The sequence below is a fragment of the Lissotriton vulgaris genome, chromosome 6, assembly GCF_964263255.1.
Source record: "Lissotriton vulgaris chromosome 6, aLisVul1.2, whole genome shotgun sequence".
In the NCBI taxonomy this organism is placed as follows: domain Eukaryota; kingdom Metazoa; phylum Chordata; class Amphibia; order Caudata; family Salamandridae; genus Lissotriton; species Lissotriton vulgaris.
The window spans coordinates 277632434-277652556 of NC_141694.1; positions in this window are offsets into that span (position 1 = coordinate 277632434).

Consider the following 20123-nt stretch of genomic DNA (forward strand, 5'->3'; position numbering starts at 1 on the left):
CTTAAATAGAGATTTTTCAGGAATCGCTATTTGAGAATTGCAAAATGGAATGTAGGTAAAAATTCGCAATTTTTAAGTGAATCTCAAAAATTCCTTAACTGTGATTATCAAATTGCGAATCGCAATTAAGCAGTGAGTGCCCACTCATTCCTATGTGCCAAGAGGCCCATAGGAATGAATGGGGATACATTCTCAAATTGCGATTTCTATGAGAAAATCACAATTAGAGAATCGCAATTCCAAGGGTGCCAGGGTGTCCAAAGGACACCTGTTGCACCCCTGGAATGTGCCTGTAAGTACATGTGGCGCACAGACATGCCCTAATGGCATGTCTGTGCACCATATGCCACTTTGAATAAAAAAGAAAAATTCATTTTGAAAGGAAATCGCAAAATACCATCTACTTGGAGTAAGTGGTATTTTGCGATTCCTTAAGCCCAAATCGCTATTTCTAAGGCACCTCTACATAGCATTTAAGGAATCGCAAAATTGTGATTCCTTAAATGCTTGAGCAAAATAAAGAATCGCAATTTTTGCGATTCCTTATTTTGCGATGTGGCACCTACATACCAAATCGCCGTTTGCGATTCGCAGACGCCGGAATTCTGCGAATTCTGCATTTGCGAATCGCATACGCCTACCTATATATGCCCTTTAATCTATAAAGACTCAGAAATGTACAGATATTGTTATGGGGGTTGGACAGAGAACTGCAGTCTCCCTACAATATCTACCATTTTGACTTTTACTAAATGAACTTGTTCACGGTGGTCTGGCTATCCTAAATTATGCTAATGAGCATGGCTTCCATATATTCAGATTGCGGGCATCAAAAATCATCAACACCTAAGCTTGCGTGATTACATCTGTCTGGCTCTTAAAGCTCTAACTAGGCGACCATTGACAAGACGAGTCGGGTAAGTATCTTCACAACCAAACTTCTGTGAATGGTTGGACAGAAGCTGCAGTCTCCTATTGACGGTACCATGTGACTTTTACTTGAGGTCCATGTTCACCTTGCTCCTGTCACTCCTAGATTATGTCAAAAGGCTGTGCCTCAGGCCCAACTTTACTTACATCAGACTTCAGCTAATCCACACTGAAACCTTCGATTCCCTAGTGTGACAGTGCAAATAGAGCATAGTCCTTTCTATATGTAGTAAAGATATATGAATATTCTATTAAGGGTTCCATTTTAGATAGACATTTAAGAGTACATAAAAGAGTACTCCTATACAGCCAGAGTAATATTTAATGTACTCTTATATACCTTTGTGAATCAGTCCCATATGTGCAGGGGATCATTTTGGTTGTGGAATGGTTGTGGCAAAGGTCCATATTATGACTTCAGCAATCCGACCGCCGAAGCCACCTAAGACCGCAATGCTGGCGGTCTGAAAACGGTTGCATTACAACTGGACTGCCGGGCCGGCGATGCGCCAGCCACATAGTGCCCACACCGTCATCCGCTCCTCCCCGCACTTGAAAACATTTTACCCATGAATGATACACCAGACACTTAGTTTATGGGTAAAGAACTGCTGCAGGTTTATTATCATACAACCATAGTATGACATTAGTGGGTCATCTTACAGGCGATCCAGGGCAGGCAGCCCCTCGCTGCCCCGCCCACCTGTAGAGCCAGCCAGCACTGTGGGTCGATGCCCGGACAGCAGTGCCGCACCTTGTAGATCTTTATCTTGGATCTTTATCTTGGACTCCCGCCCCATTCACACCCCCGGTTGGTTCAGGCCCCCCAACCACCCGAAGGACTAACGGGGCGCCGTCGTGGTTTCCGGAACCTCCCGCGGCTCACGGTCTTAGGCTCGGGCACCCTTACTGTGCCGGGCAGAGGTACCCTTACTGTACCCTCTGCCGCAGAGGTACCCTTACTGTACCCGTCTGCCTCCAGATCGCCCTGTAACTCCGCCTGCAACACTGAAAAAACATTAAAACGTTCCAATGATTTTGCACCGCCTAACATGCTGCTGGGTGAGCGGACAGGGTGAGTGCAGCACTCAAGGGGGGCCGATGGACGCAGCCCGCGGACAGTGGCCGAGCACTGGGCAGAGGCAGGAAGCAGAGGACGCAGCAAGGACGGACCAGGCCCTTTTTACCTGGCACGCCCAACCCGGGAAGGCCCTCCCCCGGCTGGAGTGGCATGCAGGTACCTGGGAGGGGCATGGCGACTCCCTGGATCCCCTCTCAACCCAAGCGTGCAAGGAGAAAACAGGGGGGAGGGGCCTGGACTAGTGGCCACTTAGGGGCTGCCCTGCCAATGTCCCCCTGCGTGGGACGCGGGCAGCGGCAGTCTTGCGCTGTCTGCATGCTTCCAGTCACTCAGTGAGCCTGAAGCCAATGCAGCAGCCTAGCAGTGCCAGCACTGTTAAGCACGTCCTACTGATATGCACCACGTTGTGCATGCCACACAGTGCACGCACGACAGTGCAGGCGTATTGTGCCCCGGATCATATTACAGAATGGGCAACGATGTCCGAGAGGCCCTGTTTAGGGCCCCCTTCCTGCAGCTTTTAAGGCTGTTTCCCTGTCATGAAAATGCTTGCAGAAGTCGTAATATGGACGGCGGTGCTAGACTTAGCACCTTCTCCATTCCTCCCCACTCTGAACACTGCTAGCACCACGGGATTCAGGATCCTGGCGATGCTGACTATGTTGCACCGGGCTGGTGGTGGTCCAGACTAGCAATCAGGCGGTGGGACCGCCTAGGTTATGGTAGTCGGCGTAATAAGCCCCAAAGTCTTTGTCAGACAAGAGCCCCTCATCCATGGTTAACTGGGCCAATTTGTAATTTAAACGCATGTCTGAGATTGTATTTGGTGCCCAGCTCCACGCTGAGTTATGTAATTTTCTACCAGCTTTAAATTACTTCCTAAATTAGATTTGATATTTATATATGTGCTGCACTATTGTGCTCTCAGTGGTTTTGGTGCACTAATAGCATGGGAGGACTGAAATATGTGCTGACATTACACCTTCTATTGTTCCACTGATACAAATATGTGCTGGTGAAACTTTTTTGTGTGCTGCTATGGTTAGTGTGCAGTATGGAACCATAATGGGCTTTTGGGGCCACTGTGCTAATCATGCTAGTCATGTAGAGTGGTTTGTAGTGATAATTAGGGGCACTGAAGAACTAACAATGAGGAGTTATTGATAGTCTTCAATTAACAATAGTACTGGCTATGGTACCCGGTGTCAGAGGTTGGCATTCCTGTGGGCCCCTTCTTTAGGAAGTCTTTCAGTGTTATCCATTTTTCGACCAAGGTTACTTGCTCATGCATTGTAAAATACACAATTTACCAGCAATTTCTGTAAAACGTTCCTGATTGAGGACGTCCCACATCATTCATGTTTTTAAATACCAACAAGTTTCAAGCATTGATATTGCTTAATTTGCAAAAGAATAAGTGCCAGGGCATCACACATTGGCCCTGAGATGCTGCCAATGATAGTAGCAACACAGCTACTCGCCATCACACCCCTACAAGTGTGATAATTAGGACCATTGCAGGCCAGAAAGCCACAAGAATGGCGTGTGGGGCACATAATAGTCATTTTTATTTGGATTAATAATTACCTGTTGTTGTGGTCATCTCTAAATTAGCCAGCACAGCCACTTTGTGGCAGACTCTCACAAGACCCGGTGTTGTGCCCTATATTTTGGTAGAATTCCTTACAACAGAATCAAATATCTTGATGTAAAATTGTCAGTAGAAAGATCTTGATTTACACGATGCAACTGTCCAATTGTGATGTCGACATAAACTTGTATCTCAAATTTGCCTAGAAAATAATTAAAGGACAACTCACAAATTGCCTTGTAAAACTGTCTTTCAATTAGAACAAGTTTTGCATAAATATACCACCACATTTGCTTAAAGTGCACAATTTGACAGAAATAATAATTTAAAACAATCATTTGGTGGAATAAAAAATCATCTCTTTCATTTTGATAGTCGTGTCCACTTTCCATCATATTCCTAGACTTGGTCACTTGTCCATAGGACATGTGTGTATGTAACTTATACTGAAAAGTACATTTCATGGGTGCAGTGGGGGGTCATTTGGACCCCCCTCTCCACCCTTGAAATGCATTGATGAATTACGATTTCAAATTGCGAATTCGCAATTCCCATTCATTCCTATGGGCATTTTGGCCCATAGGAATGAATGGGAATTGCGAATTCGCAATTGTAAATTTGCATTTTTTATGCGATTCGGTAAAAATAGTGATTTTTACCGAATTGCAAAAAAAATGCCAAAATATTCATGCATAGGCTTTTGCGATTTCTAAATTGCGAATCGCTATTTTTCGCAATTTAGAAATCGCAAAAGCTGATATTGATGCATGTGGGCCTATTTTTGCCGCATTAATTAACAACAGGACCATCACGAGACCCTCCACGAAGTCCTCCTTCAAACAGAATTGGTATGTAGCCTAGAACTGTTTGTAGCCATTGTATGGAAATAAGGAATCTACATGCTAGGTTATGTAAAACAATGTCTTTGTATCTTGCAGATACAAAGAATCCACAGCCCTGATGAAAGACCAGTGACTTTGCGCCTGGTCTTGAAATGAGTCGGCAGTGTTGTTTGGGAGAAATAATTTGCCATTTTTAGGATACTAGGATCGGCTGGTCCAGTGTTCAAGCGTCTATAAGTCATTGAGTTACTTATTTTCCCCCCCAAACTTAGTTTTTCTCATTCATTGATTGTAATAACTGTTGTTTGTGATATAATTATCATCATTTTTTTGTAATGCTTGATGTTGAAATGTTTTCTAATGTGTAAATAATGTTTGTCTTTAATGTATGTACAGAGTCTATTTAGCCTTGTAAATATTTGAATCTATTGTCTTCTTTTCTGTTCTGAGTTTTTGCAAATATGAAAAAGATATAAAATAATGGACACAAAGTAACGCTGTCTAGGGAAGTGACAATAAATTGGTTTCTTACCCTTTGAAAACAGGTATTGAGTAATTGTGGTGGGGGCACTGTGTGTTGATTGCGATTGAATATGGGGTCTAGCCCCCACCACGTGTCTATGGACCTAACCCCTGTTGTTCACAATAAAAGTGAGCAGTGGCATATTACAAGTAGGACAAACAAAAGGATGATAAAGAGGCTATGCTTTAGGGGATGGGGCAAACACAAAATGCACAAGATAATCCAATCCATTAAATAGGAAACAAGCAAATGTGAGAGACAATAAAGCCAACCAATGGTAACCTATGGGTGGACATTGAGCCGACTGTAAATTTTGGCAAGCCCACAGTGGGTCTTTGGCAACCAAACACCTTGTGCTGTCTGGTAGGCAAGATCTAATGATAAATAATGAAACAAATTCACGGAAGTGCTATGCCTCAACTCCATGGAATGGGGGAATGCAATACAGAATACTGACGACTTTTTGTGTGTGAAAAAGGCAGCATTACAAGTTTTCCTGGCCAAACCCCCTTACAAAACTAAATCCTTTCTATACATCCCTCAAACATAGCCACCCCGCTGCAAACTCATATAACTGTATTGCATTTCAACATTTCCAACGTTCAATTCCCCCTACATCCTATGACTATATGTATGAACCTGTAAGTAACCAAATGTCCTGAACTGAACCATGCAGTACCTGCCTCCCCACTCCTTGCACATGGTTCCCAAACTGGCAATGCCAACCAACTTCCGCCATTTCATGCAAATATTTTAATGCATCGCCACCCAGAGAAGGGGGGTTGCGCACCGATCCCCCTTTTCTATTCGCCACTTATTTTACTGTTATGTTGTATTTCTACATTTTACACTAGTAGCCCTTTCATGAGCAATGGCTGTATGGGTGGAAGTTACCCATTTCTACATTTTACACTAGATACCCTTACATCAGGGATGGCTATATGGGTGGAAGTCCCTATTTCTACATTTTACTATATGCCCTTACATGAGGTATGATGTTTGAGGTGTCAATCACCTTTTTTGAGTACAGCTGAGTAGTAGGGAGGATGCTCCCGGTGGAACTGTTCTAGGGGCTATCATCATGGTTATCCTGGACCTAGCTATGGATGTACTTACTTATCTGCAGCTAAGACAAATAAATCTTCAATAAGCTACACTTCGACTGCCAGACTTTCATTACAACACATATGCCACACGTCCCTCATCCTCCAATGCCCCCACATAACTTCTATAGCATACAAGCAACCAGTGGCCCAACTGCTTGATATTTTCACGTGCCCAACCCCTATTTCCAGCTTCCGACGTTGCCCCAATGTGAAAAGAGTGTGTGCCATACTCTGCCGCTCCCAGTCGAACCAATGCCTTTCACAGTAGCTCTACCAGCTGATAGGCTGTTACCATGCCCCCATTTAAGTACCTAAAAACCAGACCAGATTATGCTGCACAGCAAGCTGCCCATATTTCCCTCCATGCCACTGGACAAGGGCCCGAAGCACCTACAGAGTTTAAGACAATCCTTTTCCCTGAGCTTTCTGATCCATTTTGGGGTGACTATTGCCCACATGCATCAAGCATTTTTGGAGTCGCAAACGGTGCGATTCCTTAAAATCGCCGTTTGCGATTCCAAAAATGCTTTTTGGGATGCATCATTGCTTTTTGTTTAAAATCGCTAATTTTGCGATTTTGGAAAATGCGATTGCATTTAAGGAATCGCAATTTTGCGATTCCTTAAATGCAATGCATCATTTTTTTAAAAATTGCGATCTTGAAGATTGCAAGTGCAAATTACCACGAGGGTGAACCTCGTGGTAATTTGCGAAAAATATTTAAAATGCTCAAATTAGCATTTTAAACACTTTCATGTTACAGACACACATGTCCTTAGGACATGTGTGTATGAAACATCCATTTTAAAATACATTTCAGGGGTGCAGGGGGGGGTCCTTAGGACCCCCCCCTGCACCCATGGAATGCATCAACATTTTGCGAATTCCAATTTGCGAATTCGCAATTACCATTGATTCCTATGGGCCTTTTGGCCCATAGGAATCAATGGGAATTGCGAAATCGCACATTTGAATTCGCATAATATTTGCGATTCGGTAAAAATTGCGATTTTTACCGAATCGCAAATATTATCCACTTTCAATAATGCATCCCGTTTTGCGATTCCATATTTGCGATTCGGTAAAATTCGCAAATTTGGAATCGCAAAACGGGAGTTTGATGCATGTGGGCATAAGTCCAGGAAGCTGGCTCTATAACTACTATACCAAAAAAAGGTATAGTGTGCACGGAGTCCAGTGGACCCCCAAAGGAAAGCAGAGGTAAAAGTGAATAATACCTAATTCTCTATTTTTGGTAGTGTAGGCAAGCAGTAAGGCTTTTTGAGAGGGTAGTGTTATGCATTTATTGTACAAACTCATGCACAAAATGATGTCACACGCTCAAAGACTAAAGTCAGACCAATTTGTTTGTATAAAAATAATATTTATTTATTTTATTTCTAGAACCAAGCCAGGCCCGGTCAGGCAAGTGAAATAATTCTTTGCAATAATTATGGAATTAATTACAGTTGAATGCAGGTTCAAATGTAGTTGGTTGATTTACAGGTAAGTCAATAATCAGAATTACTTTTCAGTTACTTTGTAGATTGTTATGTTATGTTATGTTATGTTATGTTATGTTATGTTATGTTATGTTATGTTATGATAAAAATAATGTATTAAGCGCACTGCCACCGATTGGTTTCCTGGCGCTGATAAGAGACAGAGAGTGATGCCTGAAGTCATGAGGTGTGCTGGGATTATTGATATGCTTGTCTGAAGAGCCAGGTCTTTAATGCTTTCCTAAACGACATGAGATCCGGACAAGTCCGGATCTCAAGGGAGAAGGTATATTACACACACGGATGCCAAAATAGCAAATCTGCAACCCCCAGCACGCTTGTGTTTAAAAGCAGGTATCTGGAGGAGGGCCAGATGGGCTGAGCGTAAATTGCGGGAAGGAATATGTTTTGTGATGAGTTTATTAATACATTTAGGCTTTTGCAGTGGAGTGATTAAAAAATCATGCAGCCAGTTTTGAAGGAGCAACGTTGGGCCATGGGGAGCCAGTGAAGGTTCCTAAGCAATGGAGTGGCTGATTGCCATCTAGGTTGCGCCGTGATCAATCTAGCCGCATAGATCTGCACCATCTGAAGGCGCCTCAGCAGATAGAGAGGTAGGCCTAAATAAATAGAGTTTGCATAATCCAGGTGGGAGAGCACAGTGGCGATCACCACCTGGATGATGGCCTCTGGGGTGAAAAAGCGTTGCACCTTCCGGGTTTTCCTGAGCAGGAAAAAGCACTTGGAGACCACCTGACCCACTTGAGCTTTTAGTGAGAGCTCACTATTCAGGGTGACTCCAAGTGTCTTTGCTGAGGAGGAGGGGGTTGGGGCTTGGCCCATATCTGATGGCCAATAATGCGGGCCCCAATGTTTAGCGCTGTCTCCTGTGAGCACCAGCTCGTTTTTCCAGGGTTTAATTTTAAATGGTTTTGGTTCACCCATGCTTGGATGAACCTCGTAGTGGCCTGAAAGTGGGAAATGGAAGATTCAGCGTTATCGATGGTAAGAGTAATTGCAGGTCATCTGCAAAATTGAACACCGTCACCTTTTTGTCTCTTAACCCCTTCGCTGCTCATGACGAGCTCAGCTCGTCATGAGGCACAGTGGAGCTGTGCTTATGACGAGCTGACCTTGTCATGAACAATGATAAATCTGGGAACCCAGCACCGGGGGGGAACACCCTGAGCAGCCAAGGTGTTAAGGCCTGGATTAAAGGGAGAATGTAGAGATTAAACAGGTGGGGTGACAGCGAGGAGCCCTGCGGTACTCCGCATGTAATAGTCTGTTTAGTTCCGGGCAGATCTCCAAGACGGGCTGCCTGGGATCGGTTCTCTAAGAAGAATTTCAGCCAACAGGCAACTATGCCCCCAATGCCGGTTACAATACTCATTACTTTTTGGGTTACTTTTTAAGTTACTTGATATGCCTAGACACAATGCCAATACACAATGCCAATTACAATACTCATTACCTTTTGGGTTACTTCTTAAGTTATATGCCTAGATATCACACTGAGACATTTCCAAGACAAAAGGTAAGTAATTCACTTTTGGAACATTTGCAGTTTTTCACGTTTTGATACAAACCAACTCTGAAGATTGCTGAGGCACAATGCTATCCAATTAGGGAGAGGGGGTCATCCGGTTGGTGGCTGCTCATGAGCAGGCCACAAGGTTATAGGAGCAAAGCTCCTGGACTTAAGCTCAGGGCAAAGGGGATCCACTTTAGCACACAAGGTGCACCCACAGTGGCACAGGGGCAGCTGGGTGCAGGGTGCTGTTTTGGCATCGGGTGCCCTGATGTTTTCAAGGGGAGTTGCCCGTTTTGGATTTGGGCTGCAGGCTCGGTCCATGAAGACCTCCGGGAGAAACCAACAGCTGGGCAGGTAAATTGAAGGGCCCAGGGACAAAGTTGCAGCTTGGATTCTCCTCTAGGGTGCAGGGTGGCTGGATTCAGGGGTGTCTTTTGAGGTCAGATTTCACCTTAAGGGGCCACTCGAGGTTGAAGGGGGTCTCCGTTAGGAGGCTGTAGGTGACATTGGGGGATCCTGGAGGGGTCAACCGATGGTGGTCTTGGATTTTGGAGGGCTGTGGGACCTAGGTGGGACCAGTGGGCCACCCAGATTCGGGCCGTAGGCATCTAGTGCAGTGGTGGTTCCAGGCATCAGTTTTCTTTGTCCTCAGGAGGCTCTGAGTCTTTCTTTGTGATTCTTTTGAACAGAGTTGCTGTTTGTTGTCTTTGTTGAAGGCAGTCAGTCCTTCCAAGGTTTCTGGAGGTCGCTGGCTGCAGGACAAGGCAACATGTGGTGTAGGATCTCTGGAAACTGCAGTAGGGCTGGGGTCAAGTCAGTTCTTCTCTGCGGTCTACTCTGCTGGGCATCTTCTTCCGTCCTTCTTCTTCTTAGGTTGCGGGATTCTTCTTCTTAGTTCCGGGCTGCCCCCTAAACACTGTATTTAGGGGGTGTTTTATGGGCCTTGAGGTCAGTAGCCTAAGGGCTACTGACCTTAGGGTGGGTGCAGAGACACAATATCATATAAAAAATATTGAGTTTACAAATATCGATTTGTATATATATCGTGGGTCAGGAATATCGACAGCAAGAATATCGTGGTCAAGAATATCGACTTAAGGTAAGTAATATCGATTTTAAAAATATCGGAGTGTTTAATATTGTTTGCAAAAACATAGTTGGTAAAAATGGTGTTTGTTTATCATTTGTTATGTATTTTAATATATATTTTATATGTATGTGTTGTATATTTTTCGTATAAGAATTGTTTGTATTTTTTAATATATGTGTGACATTTTTAGTAGTTATGATTTGTTTTTGTTTTGAATTTTGTATTTTTAGTTCTGTAGCGGGTTGTGGGTTTATAGGGGAATAGGGTGGGAAGTAATTTAATTAGATTACATTTATTGATTATTTTTTATGTATTAATATTTGCTTAATTGAGATGTTATAGTGTTAAATGTGTAAAGTAATGTATTAATAATTAATTAATAATTGGCTGTTAATTAATTTATAGGTGTTAAGGGTGAGAAGTAATTCATTATTAATCGATGAATTAATAATTGGATGTTAATTAATTTACAGGTGTTAAGGGTGAGAAGTAATTCATTATTAATCGATGAATTAATAATTGGATGTTAATTAATTTTAATTAATTATGGTAATTGTGTAATTAATTTTAGGTGTGTGTGGTGTTTATTGATGTTAACGGTGGGAAGTAATTTATTTTTAATTGTAATTGATGATTCAATAATTGTATGTTAATTAATTTTAGTTAATTAATTGGTAAATAATTATGGTAATTGTGTAATTAATTTTAGGTGTTTGTTTTGGTGTTTAAAGGAGTAAAGGTTGGGAAGTAATTTGTATTTAAATAATTTATATATAGTTGGTAATTAATGTTAATTATTTGATATTTATTTTTGGTAATTTTGGGTAATTTTTTCTTGCCTGTTTTTACTTTTAAAGGAGTAAAGGGTAAATGGTGGGTATTAAATACATTTTACTTACTTTATTATTAGTGTGGCGCTGTGGCCAGGGCGACTGACACCAGACTCTGGGGCTCCGGTCCAGGCACCGGTGGCAGGTCAGCCCAGCGCCATGTGACACTGGGCAATAGCTTGCTTAATCTTTCCCTACGGCCCCCAGCGCCTGGATGCCTCCGGTTAGCTGTGGGCTTTACAAATACTGGATGTTTTTTTAACATTTAATAGTAATAATTTTTAATTTGTGTAATAAATGGACCATAAATAGTACATAGACATAAAATTAGCTCACTTAAAACTGTGTATGATAAAAGGGGCGCCATAAATAACTATTCAGTTTGACAAATTTGACAACAATCACAGAATATACTGGGACGTAAGTCCAGACATTTTATATCTCAGCCCTTCCAGATCAAACTGCCTGGGATTCACTTAGTCAAAAGAGAAGGATCACTTGTCCTGCATAACTAGGGTATGCAGCGTTCGTTCTTACTAGTCCCAATAAAAAACCCTCATGCACGTGTTTTAGATGGCAGCTCAAGCGGTATATCTTGGTTTCAAAAAGGAAGCGTCATTTATTCAGGCTCCTTGAAGGTCGCTAGGTACCTGTAAAGAAAAATATAGACCAAGAGTTAGGGACGTATTGCTATTTTTTAGTTGCTACGCTTTAAATAGCGGATTATATGTTCCTGGTGAATTTATGTTATTTGAAGGGTTAGTGCACACCCTAGTGTAACTAATAGAAAACTAATTTCGCAATTGTACTCAAGGATTGTGTGCTGCCCTGGTTGGAGGGTTGCCAACCCAGAATCTGAAGCAATATGCTAGAGGAAAACCACTAGTATGCCAGGTGCACAGCTGTGTTAAAGTATAGACAGTTATCTTGGCTAAACATTAGATCAAAGGTTGACAAATAATTGACGCCTGGACCAAAAGTCCATACTTGACATGATACAAGAAAGTAACTCAAAGAACTATTGCGTGAATAACACAGTTTGTATTACACATTCATACAAACAATATAAACAGATTGAAAAATTTCGTCAATGTAACATGAAATTGCTCAAACAATTATGCTGCATACAATGTATATAATATACTGCACACTTAGTTATGCCCTGATGCCCAATGGATTTCGGGAGAATATCCCTTCTTCAGGGGCACTGTTGAAAAAAAGAAACAAATGGACAATGATGTAAACCATGATGAAATGCTCTTCAGAAAAGCATATGCAATGCCTAGGGTCCAGTTACAAATAGTTGAAAGATAGCTAGTGTAGTTGTTTACTTAGTCAACAGTGAAAACCATTGAAATTGTGGAAACCACCACCATGTGCTTGAAATAGAACCTTGTTATGTTATGTTATGTTATGTTATGTTATGTTATGTTATGCGTTTTTATTAGGCGCACAGATGCTCAAGCAAACCTTGTTCCACGTACTAGGAATCATACAAAGAATACACGATCCTGTGATATAGACTGGAAAGCGGACCGATCACCTAACATAACAAAAGAATCCACTGTGTTGTGAGTACTACAACGAATGAAGTAAAAAGTGAAAAAACTCACAAGTGTATTGGGCTAAGTACAAAGAAAATGAATGCAGCTGTACAAATTCTGAGGTTGCAGAAATAATTCTCACAGTAATAATGCTGGAGAATTGAAAAAAATGGTGTGGCAGTGAGATAAGAAGAAAATGGGAAACATGAAAAACTAAAGTGAGATGAGGCATGCCCAACTTACTAGAAAACTGAGCCCGAATCATCTATAGGGAATAGCAATGCAATGAGTTGCGCATCATCGCTGTAACAAAAACAGAAAATTCCCATAAGTGTGATGTGCTCTGTAAATTGTAAGAGTCGACGTATGAAATGTGCGCCAGAATGATTTTACCTGGAAAGTTAATGAAAATGAAGTGCTCCAGCTAATGAAGGTGAGACCAGGATCTTCAGATAGATAGCTTCGCTCAATTTAATGGGCAAATCTGCAAAACGTAAACACGGAGCCTGACATGAAATGTCAAAAGGGACACTGTGCGTAAAAAGACACACTAGTGAGAAACGCGCTGCTGTCAAAAGACCGGGGGCCTCATTTATGAAAAGTGACGCATCGCTGCGTGAAAACAGCGATGCGTCACTTTTCACTGCGCACTCCTTGCGACACCAATGATGCGTCATATTTAATGTATGACGCATCATGTCGCAAGGACTTACAGATATGTCAGTATTTCTGACGCATCTGTAAGCGCAAAAGTGACGCATTGCTGGAGTGTGTCACAAAAGTGACGCAACTCCAGCAATGCGTCCTTTCACATGGGGAAAGCCCCATGTGAAAGGGCTTGCGTCAGTCTTACGCCTGCTGTGAGGCAGGCGCAAGATTTTGACGCAACCGCATCCTAAAAGTGACGCAGCGAAATCTCATAGATTTCACTGCGTCACTATAACGAGGCTTTTTACGGGGGAACGCCCCCTCTGCATACATTATACCTGACGCAGGTATAATGTGGCGCAGGGGTTTAAAAAGTGACGCATCTACCTAGATGCGTCACTTTTTAAATATGGCGCAACAAGGCGCATGTTTTACGCTGCTGATGCGTCACAAAAAGTGACGCATCCGCAGCGCAAAACTGACGCAAGGCCTCATAAATGAGGCCCCCGGGGCCTCATTTATGAGGCCTTGCGTCAGTTTTGCGCTGCGGATGCGTCACTTTTTGTGACGCATCAGCAGCGTAAAACATGCGCCTTGTTGCGCCATATTTAAAAAGTGACGCATCTAGGTAGATGCGTCACTTTTTAAACCCCTGCGCCACATTATACCTGCGTCAGGTATAATGTATGCAGAGGGGGCGTTCCCCCGTAAAAAGCCTCGTTATAGTGACGCAGTGAAATCTATGAGATTTCGCTGCGTCACTTTTAGGATGCGGTTGCGTCAAAATCTTGCGCCTGCCTCACAGCAGGCGTAAGACTGACGCAAGCCCTTTCACATGGGGCTTTCCCCATGTGAAAGGACGCATTGCTGGAGTTGCGTCACTTTTGTGACACACTCCAGCAATGCGTCACTTTTGCGCTTACAGATGCGTCAGAAATACTGACATATCTGTAAGTCCTTGCGACATGATGCGTCATACATTAAATATGACGCATCATTGGTGTCGCAAGGAGTGCGCAGTGAAAAGTGACGCATCGCTGTTTTCACGCAGCGATGCGTCACTTTTCATAAATGAGGCCCCTGGAAACTAACCTGACAAGATCCAACGTACTCGAAGAAAACGCCGCCGCCATTCGGAAAGCGAAGCATGTGTAACTGACTCGTGCGCGCTGGAGAAAATGACCATAGACGGCAGGGAAAGAGGACTTAAATCGCCGCCATCTTGGAGTGTGCATGAAAAACGAACTGCTCGAATGTACTACTGAGAGTGTTGAGAAATTAAAATGGAGAAATGTATGCTGAGAGCAAACAGGTCATGTGAAGTGGCGAAAACAAAAAGAAAATACATGAGATGAAATCGAGTGAAAATATATGAAAATGTATACAAACCATTATATAAAAAAAGCAAATCACTGTAAAAGACAAAAGAAAACTGACTGCGTGCTGCAACATGAAAGCAAGGAAAGAGCAAAAAAGAGGGTACATGAATCTGATAACACCCGTGAAATAGTGAAATTCAACGTGAAATAGTGAAACTAGCGTGATGAAAAACGTGCTGGGAAAGCAAGGGAGAAAGTATTGACTGAAGTGAACATCACACGTACAAGAAGCTGGGCAGACAGCCTGTAATCATCATACTGAAAAGATAGCAACATTTCTAGAGGAAACATAAAAGTTCAATTCTGTCGTTAAGCCCTCCCGGGGTTAATGTCTGTAAATGCTTAATCCACCATGCTTCTCCTTGTGACAAGAGTTTGTTATTGTCCTGACCAACTTTAACTGCAACTTTTTCTAGTATAGTGAATCGCAGTTGGGCATTTGGGTGGTGTGATTCTGTCCAATGTGTTGTAAAGTAAGTTTTAGTGCTTTGATTGCGAATAGTGCTCTTGTGTTCCGTTATCCTTACTTTTACTTTACGTGAAGTTTTCCCTATATAGAGTAATCCACAGGGACATTTGATGGTGTAAATCACATTAGTGGAATTGCAATCTCCATTGTGTTTTAAAGCAATATATTTTCCAGATTGTGGATGCGGAATCACATTGCCTTCAATCACGTTGTTGCAATGTACTCAATTGTAACATTTGCGCATGCCACGATATGCCTGTGGTTGGGTTGCTGACGTAGCCAAGATTTCTTTCAAATTTTTGCTGACTGGGGGTAACCACGCTGTTTAAATTTGTATGACTGGTCGTCCAATTTGTCTGCTAGTTTGTTTGAATCTGAAGTGATTCGCTTGATTCTAAGCATTTGTGAGTATGGTAAATATTGTAGTAATTTAGGAGGATGAAAACTGAAGAACAGCAAAAGATTGTTCTTGTCTGTAGGTTTGGTGTACACAGAAGTATCAAAACACTGATTGCCTTTGTGTATCAACACGTCTAGAAAAGAAATGCTCTCACTACTCAATATGTATGTGATTTTGATCCTTTCATGTTTCTTGTTTAGTTCAGTGATGAGTGTTTCCAACATTTCACAGGACTCCTTCCAGATTAGAAAAATGTTGTCGCTGTACCTGACATAGAATATTAAATTGCCACTCCAACATTCTTCTCTGAATATATGCTCATTCTCAAAGAGGGACATGAAGGTGTTAGCAAATGAGGGAGCCCCCAAAAAACCCATTGAAGTTCCGCTGACTTGCAGGTAGAAATCGTTTTTCCATTGTAGGTAACTATGTTGAAGACAGAATGTTAAAAGCTCCAGTAAAAAAACTTTGTTCAATCCTACATCAGGTAACTGCAACAATGCCCACTCGCAAGCCTCTATTCCATCTTTTAATGGTGTCGAAGTATATTAAGAGGTTACATCTATTGTACACATAAGCCAAGATGGTGAAAATGTTTCTTGTAATGATTGGAGGCGGTTAAGAAAATGGGTGGTGTCTTTGATGTAGCTTTGCCAGGACTGTACACATTTTTGCAAAAAATGATCAACTAGACGTCCAGCAGGTGCAAAGATAGAGTCACACCCGGAAACAATAGGACGAAAGGGAGGATTGTCAAGGCTCTTATGGATCTTCAGAAGCATGTACAACTACGGTCTTCTAGGGTGTACAACAGTCAAAAAGCTGCGTAAATTGTTGTTGATCCAGGACATGCTTTCAGCATGATCCAGAATTAGATTGTACGGGTCCATGATCATTGTAGTTGGATCAGAATCTAGCTTGATGTATGTTGTGCTGTCCGATAAATGTTCTAGGACTTTTTTTTCATAAAAACAAATGTCCATGATTACAAGAGCGCCGCCCTTGTCAGCCATTTGGAAAGTTATGGTTTTATCATTGCTCAAATTTCTCAAGATGTTCAATGCATCCTTTTTTAGATTGGAATGGACTTGAGGATGCAAATTTAGCTGTGAAAAATCATGTCTGATTAAATTTTCGAAGGTGTCAAGAACCTTGTGTGAAACAGGTGCCATAAAGACACTTTTCGGTTTGAAGGTTTAAAGTTCCGGATCTACTTGTTGTGAGTAACTTGAATTGTCTTCTAAGGTGGGTACTACATTGGCGAAAAAGTGTTTAAACCTCAAATTCCGCATGAATTTGAAAGTAGATACTTCCAGTTCCAAATGGTTCGTGTGGTAGATTGGAACGAAAGATGTTCCTTTGTTCAAAACTTCAAGTTGTGCTGCAGAAAGATCTCGTGATGATATATTGATTACAAGGTTTTCCCTCTGCTTCTCAGGGTCCTGGCCTCCTGGTCTTTTTCTCTTGCCCCTCCTTATTTTTTTTGGTCTGGCGGTCTTCCTCCTGCTTGGCCCTTCTCTAAAAACGGACCAGGTTGGGTGAGTGAAGTTTGAGCCTGTTTGACAGTGGAACCAGTTCCTTCCTTGAAGCTTGAGGTGCTAGGTTCAGTCGGGATGACAACTGGTGGTCTTAATGGATCAAGATCTTCGTCTGCCACTACGGATTCTTGAGATGAGGTAGTAGGTTTCTGGTATGGACGTCTTCTTGCATATACCTCGGCCCAAGTGTACACCTCGTTCAACTTGTAAACGATGGTATCGCGTCTGAATTTCCTTAACTTGCGCTCTTGGATGTCCTTGCCATAGCTCTCTAGCTTTTTGTTTAGATCTTCTAAGGTAGCTTGCCAGAATTCTGTTTCACTTATTTTGGACAGATCGTCTTTGATGATATGAATCTCTTCTTCTAAGTCTTTGATGGTTTTGGATAATTCCTCAATCAGTAATAAAATGAGATCTAGCGAGCACTTGTTGAGCACTGCTTGCCATTTTTCCATAAAGGCCTTATTGAATTGAAATGTATACAGGAGTGGCTTGATGGGTAAACATAAACCGCGTGGAATCCTCTGCACTCTGTGGTACTGTAGAAGTGTAGATGCGTGCAGGCGTTGGCTCAGCGCTCGGCGTGTGATGAACTCAAGCTGTTTGATTAGTTGCGTAACTGAACTGCCTTGGGCATTGAATAGTGGTGCATCTTGAATTGAAGACATTGCATATGTTTTTCTGAAGAGCATTTCATCATGGTTTACATCATTGTCCATTTGTTTCTTTTTTTCAACAGTGCCTATGAAGAAGGGATATTCTCCCGAAATGCATTGGGCATCAGGGCATAACTAAGCTTGCAGTATATTATATACATTGTATGCAGCATAATTGTTTGAGCAATTTCATGTTACATTGACGACATTTTTCAATCTGTTTATATTGTTTGTATGAATGTGTAATACAAACTGTGTTATTCACGCAATAGTTCTTTGAGTTACTTTTTTGTATCATGTCAAGTATGGACTTTTGATCCAGGCGTCAATTATTTGTCAACCTTTGATCTAATGTTAAGATAACTGCCTATACTTTAACACAGCTGTGCACCTGGCATACTAGTGGTTTTCCTCTAGCCTATTGCCTGGTGAATTTATACCAGTATACTAGTTTTATGTAAACCCACTTCCCCCATTCTCATTGTCTAGTCTATATTTTTCTTTACAGGTACCTAGCGACCTTCAAGGAGCTTGAATAAATGACGCTTCCTTTTTGAAAAAATGGCATACTAGGAAATACCTATATTGCTCATTACACAAGGAGACGCCCATGGTCTCTCCCCACCCTACACTTTGGTCCTGAAGAAAGCCAGATTGACCTACTGGCAACCAAGGGCTGAAACATGTCGACCTATATCACGTACTACAATGTGAGAGAGTCATAATCACTCTCAGTCACTTAACTTTGTTTTATTGTCTCAAAAACCAGAATCAATAAACACACAAATCTGGGAAGAAGAGATTTAAAACCTATTCACCTCACCAATTCATGAACACATCACTGATCACTACTGCTCTTCACTAAGGGTATAACCTCCTGGTGGAGGGTGCAAAACAACTTAACCCAATGATTATGCACACACGTGTGAGGGAAAGCGGAGAACCAAGATATACCGCTTGAGCTGCCATCTAAAACATGTGCATGAGGGTTTTTTATTGGGACTAGCAAGAACGAACGCTGCATACCCTAGTTATGCAGGACAAGTGATCCTTCTCTTTTGATTATATGATCTGAAACCTAAGGAAACTGAAAGGATCACGTATTCCTTCGCCCCCCACATTGATTCTTGGGATTCATTTAGGACAGAAACATCTGCAGTGCAGTATAGTCGGCCATTAAAAACATATTTCTTCAGAAGATATTACCATTGAAACCTTAAAAAGAGTAGAAATGAATACAAAAGTGTTAAGAAAATGCAAGCAATACAGATTTCTAAGGCCGTAGTGGAGGGTTTAAAAACTTCCAGCGTAAACGCCACATCGAGGTTGAAAAACAAGATACAAGATCAAAACCTAGGTTCCTGCAAAGTTGGATGAGCCAGCGCCGTGTAGCTAATTTATAACTGGGGCAAAAGAAAAAAACATGTAGCTCTGACTCTTCCTTACAGTTACAGGCAGGACACCCTCTGGGTAGGGTTTTAGACCATTTGTTCGAGAAAGCACAGAGCGATAGGGTCTCAAATCTGAGCTGTACATATATTTTCCTTGCCAAAGTTGGTTTAATATCATCCAGGAAGGATTCTATAATATACTTATGCTTAATTATTAAAAATACGGCTGTCAAATGTCCTGTGTTAGAAATGGGATTTCCAGTTGGCTGAGGCTTGCGCCAAAGCCAGGCAGAAACCACCACTCTAGTCAGGGCAAGGGAGTTACACACCGAAGATAACCCCTGCTCACCCTCTAGGCAACTTGGCGCGAGCAGTAGGGTCTGCAATCCTATGGTCACCCCCGATTTTTGCTTTTTGCTTCACTGGTTTACGACTTTCCCTGGCTGTGGGCCTGCTAATCAGACCCACAGCCTAGCTGTGCTCTCTCTAAATTGACAACCATGTACCTTAGGTGCATATCTAATTGGGTACTGAGTCACCTTATCAGTCCCTGTACAGTGTACCCTAGGTACCCAGGGCATAGGTGCACTCAGGGCCTACCAGGTGCTGCAGCATGTATTATGCCACCCCTGGCTGGCCATCCAAATCTGACACAACTGGCTGATCAATCAGCTCGGGCAAGGTGGTGTAATCACCCTTCGCTTTAGATATAGTATCCCTATATCTAACCCTAAAATGGACACATATCCTCCTATCAGTCACTCCTATGGCAGGCCTTATCAATCCTGAAGGCAGAGTGCTTGGAATTATGTGAGATGGTGCTCTAGCATGAGCTGAGCCTGTTTGCAGCTTTCGGAAACAAGTCCTTTAGCTGTTTCCATGATAACGCTATACCATATACTCTTAAGTGCATTATAATCCTCGCGGTTATTGCCAACTTTGGTATAGCATTATCAAAACATGTCGAGTAAGGTGTCATACAAATTGGAATACTACCCCCTCGCCAATTCTGGCGACGGGGGTAGCATTCCACCCTTCTAGAGGGACACAACATGTATGTAACTGTGAA